Here is a 4,915-nt window from a genome sequence, read left to right on the forward strand (position 1 = left end):
TAATCCCAGCTCTTGGGAGGCTATAAGCAGGCAGATCACTACGAGTCCAATCTAGTAGTTAGAACCTGAATAACCTGTAGACCCTTCCAAAAAAAAAAAAAGAAAAAAGAGAGAAAGAGAGAAAGAAAGAAAGAAAGAAAGAAAGAAAGAAAGAAAGAAAGAAAGAAAGAAAGAAAAAATTGCATTAACAACTGACAGCATTTTCCCTAGAAATTGAATCACAGGAAGAACTGGGGAAAAATATACCCAGTGTCTCTCCTGATAGCATCTATAAATATTATTTTGCATTTCAAGTTCTGACAGTCCCCACTGAATTTTTCAAACTATGCCCACAATAAGCCATACTCCCAAAAGGGTATGTTATCAGCTATGTAAAAGTGAAGACACAATTTCACAGAGAGATAAATACGGCAAGTGGTTACACTTGCTCTGATAAAGCAATGCAACGAATAGAAAACACATTCTTCATTTTATTTCATAACTGTGCAAATGAATTATAAATGAGCATAAGTGGGTATTAGCAACCATTCTACTTAAAGATTTTTAAAAACTCAGGCGTCCTTTATATTTAAGAATCAGAGGAAACCAAGCCTGGCTCGGAGCGGCTACCGCTGAGGTCTCTGGCCAGTGTGGGTTCCACGCACCCACAAGCATGGGGAATATCTTCGCAAACCTCTTCAAGGGACTTTTTGGCAACAAAGAAACGTGCATTCTCATGGTGGGCTTGGATGCTGCTGCAGACACCACGGTTCTCTATAAAGTGAAGCCTGGTGAACTCGTGGCCACCATTCCTACCGTAGGTCTCAATGTGGAGGCTGCTGAGTACAAGAACATCAGCTTCACCGTGTGGGATGTGGCTGGTCAGGGCAAGATTCCAGCACTGCGGCGCCACTACTTCCAGAACACCCAAGGCTTGGTCTTTGTGGGGGACAGCAATGACAGAGAGTACATGAACGAGGCCATGGGGAGCTCACGAGGATGCTGGCTGAGGACGAACGCCACCCTCCTCGTGTTTGCTCACAAGCAGTTGGCGGCAGCAGGCTTATACCTGGGCAGCCCCCACTGGGGAGGGAGGAAAATCCTGGACACAGGTCAAGGTGGCCTTGCTCCTGACCCATCCTTCTCCCCAGGACCTCCCCAACACCATGAATGCCGCTGAAATCACAGACAAGCTGGGGCTGCGCTCTCTACACCACAGGAACTGGTACATTCAGGCCCCCTGTGCCACCAGTGGGGACAGGCTCTATGAAGGACTGGACGGCTCTCCAATCAGCTCTGGAACCAGAAGTGAACCAGAACCCCTGCCCCTTACTCCTCCTCCTCCTCCTCTGCCCTCCGCTTTCCTCTCATGTGGCAAACGTTGCGACTCTGTGGTCCTGAGTGCCAGAAGCTGTCTCCGTGGGTTGGTCACAGTGTGCACGCATCGTGCTGTACACATGCAGACACAGCCTGCAGCCAGGTTTTTATTTAATGTCAATAGTTTCTGCTTCCACTGAGGCAGTTTCTGGTGCTCCTGTGCAGTATTATTCAGCTTTTATACTGTAAAGAAAGAATCACCTCACTGTTGGCACTGAGAAGGGATTTGGGATCAGGGCACCCGGCCTCCCGGAGCTGCTGAGCTGCAGACTGGAGTCAGGATCCATGTGGTGGTTGGCGTATAAACCCAAACTCAGTGCATTTTTAAAATCAGTGAAGAATTCCAAGGTGTTTAGAACACTTGAACATACAGCAGGGAGGCAATTCCTAGTGCAGTTCGGCCTGATCACCAGACCAGCTGTTCCTCTGGGAACTCCAGCGATGTGACGAGCAAATGCCATCCACGGCACGGTCACAGTCGAGACCCTGTGGCCCACCTGTCTTCGGGTCACCTGCGTTCCATAGCACTGTGCTTGTACTCACGCTCACACGGTCACCTCGGGGTAGCAGGAGGGTCATGGGGGCACGGGGCTCCCCTCCCCCTCGGTCAGCGTGCAGCTGGAGCGGCAGCCTACTCCCAGCGCCCACTCGAGACCTGCGCGGGTCAAAGTCTGGGTCTCACCAGCAGGAGCGCGTGCAAGCTGGGGCGGCTGGTCCACTCCAGACCACAGCTCCGGAGCACCCCCACCTCCATGTGTGACGTAGCTTCCTCCCTCAGCCTGTGAGGGTCCAATCTGCCATCAGAAAAGACGACCTCTACTTTTTTGTTTTGCATTTTGACAAACACTGAAGCTGGAGCTGTTAAATTTACCTTGGGAAACTTCAGAACTGGTTTATTTGGTGACGTGGAACCTCTTACTGCTTTCAATACACGATTAGTAATAATAATAATAAAGAATCAGGCTTGGCTTTTCAGGGTTTTTAAAAAATAGAGATTCCCTAAAATATAATTCACTGAAACTGATTTGAAAATTTTTAAGTCATCAGCTATTAAATTTTGAAAAGTTACATGATCGTAGTGTTGCTAATAGATAACTTAAAGGAATTTAGAAGTTAAATTTTGTTAGCATGCTCTAATTACACTTCAAAAATGAGTGCTTCCAAATATCATCTCTAAGTTTGCCAAATAAATATATATTATGAAAAGCATTACGGTCTTGGAGTTACAGTTATGAGAGGAACCCAGATGTCTCAGGCACTGAGCTCAGAGGCAGAAACTGCTGGCAGTCTCAGTTTCCCTATTGGTGGTCACTTTCTAGATTGGGCCTCCATGGTACCCAATGGCACCAGCTTCATCTTTGAAACTTTGGAGTAAAAGATTAATTCAGTGTTTTCTCAATTAACACTTTTCCCAAGTTAATTTATATTTACCTTTGAGGCCAGAGGCTGATCACAGGCTTGGGGAGGCTCCTTGAGTCAGGATGATCTCTAGTTACTGGAATCTCAACGACATCCCATTTCTCATCCCATGCATCTTTGCAAATCAAAGGTACATCTGCTGCTGGGGGGATTTCCTCCTGAGGGCGCAGTGCGATTCCCAGCATGCCATCTTTTCCGGATTCTGCTGCGTCCCTCTTGGGCCCAGAGCCAGTTTCAAGTGGGCTTCAAAGTAAAGAAACACAATACATGACCCTCATTCTCCTCTGACAAGTCACATGGAGGTCAAACCCTGTGATGTAGGTCATGGCTTTAATATGACTCTGAGATGGTGGGCCAGTGACACTTGATTGTATTCTACCCAAAGTGTTTAGGAACGAGCCCACAGCAGACGGCACTGCGGGGAGGCTGAGCATGGTGTCTGGGAAGTTTGTTCCTGCAGGGAACGAAGCACAGCTGTGTGTTCTCCCAGAGCCTCTGCAGGCCATGTATCCTCAGGAGATGGCAGGGCATGGATCTGCAAGCATGGTCATTTTCGTGTCAATGGGCGGGCGGGTGGAGATGTTCTTAGACCTGTACTAGCAACTAGACTCTTTCCTCCCCAGGATGAGCGCCATGGCCCCCTTCCTACGAAATTGTGCATTTTCTTGGGCTAAGGGGCAGAAATTGCTTTGACATCATGCATTTCATACATATAGATTTTCATGGGAAGATTCCTCACCATACACACTCCAAGGGGATGGATTTTGAGGCCTAATAAAGGCACTGAACTTCAAAGTCTTCTCCATTGTACTTTTGTTGCTGTCACGACTTTCAAAAATTATTACATAGCTTAAAGATTCATTAAATCATTTTAAATACTTTGGAATTCAAAGACTGTAACTTATGTAATTTTCCATATTTTGACTCTAAAATATTTTAATATAACTAGTTAAGAGATAGGCTTTTAGCAATTGTACTGATAATTTCCTCTGAATTGTCAGTAATTTCAGCTTGACCATGACATTGTGTTTATTTAATTGGAGAAATTATGATCTCATTTTTTAAAAATTTAAAGTTTGTTTTCTAACTTCTTTTGGCATAAGCTCTTGGCCAATAGGTGGAAGAAATCTTTTTTTCCCTCTGCTAGGAGTTTTAACTGCAATGCACCTTTCAAATTCTCCAAGTTTTAGACCACATTCTCATAATTTTCATTCATACATAAGTACTGTATCACCTATGATTTTGTGTCTTAAAATGATTAGTTTTATTTAATTTCAGCCAAGTTAACCTGCCTAGAGAAGGACTGAGCCTGCTTTTCTGATTTAGTAAGAGTGGGAGCTAAATTTTCTGTACTGTATTATAGACATGACTTTCCAGTCATCTTCTAGGATGCCAATCTTAGGTCATGCTTCAGTAAATATCCACCTCAGATTTACACCAAACAAAGTTCTCTTCACTGCACGCTGTCCTCCTTGGAAAAGACAGAAGTGCGCATTGCTTGTACGTGTTATCAAAAAATCAAGTGACAAGTGACTGTCGACACTCTCTAGGTGAAAAAGCACTGCTGACGGAGTGCACCACGTGGGGCAGGGACTTCAGCCGGTGATTCAGGAATGTCTTGGGACATAAAAACTGAGTCACTCTAAGACTCAGCAAACCGTGTCCAAGGACACACCTTAGAGATGCTTCGACATGTGTGCAGGAGACACAGAAGAGGAAGGACTTGCAGACTTACTCTATTATTGAAAATTTGAAAGGCTTTCAATGATCTTTAATAGGAAAAGGAGTAAATGTCCATGCCATATAAGAGCTAAAAAAATGAACTCAACCCATGTTGATATTGGTAGATACCACAAAATAGTGACTTTCAGCAATACATACTTCTTAAATTTCTGCAGAGAACTCTTCTGACAATTGATCTACTCACATGTGAAGCATTAAAAAAGTATTTTATATGACTAAATTCGCCTCCATCAAGCACAATTACAAAGATCTACCAAAACACCTATTTTTCACAAAATGCAACTATACAGACAACAGACGCTCTGTACATGGAAGTTAAGTGATGATACATAACTTCACGATAAAGAAAGCAAGTTGAATGCTACTTACTTGAATGTTTTGCAGTTAGAACTCAGAA

General features: G+C 44.3%; 1 pseudogene; it reads left to right on the forward strand.

Annotated features, from left to right (window-relative positions):
• The first annotated feature begins 652 nt into the window (after positions 1 to 652).
• LOC101583158 lies at positions 653 to 1,291 on the forward strand (annotated as a pseudogene).
• Positions 1,292 to 4,915: the final 3,624 nt, after the last annotated feature.

The sequence above is a fragment of the Octodon degus genome, unplaced genomic scaffold, assembly GCF_000260255.1.
Source record: "Octodon degus isolate 3935 unplaced genomic scaffold, OctDeg1.0 scaffold00100, whole genome shotgun sequence".
NCBI lineage: Eukaryota > Metazoa > Chordata > Mammalia > Rodentia > Octodontidae > Octodon > Octodon degus.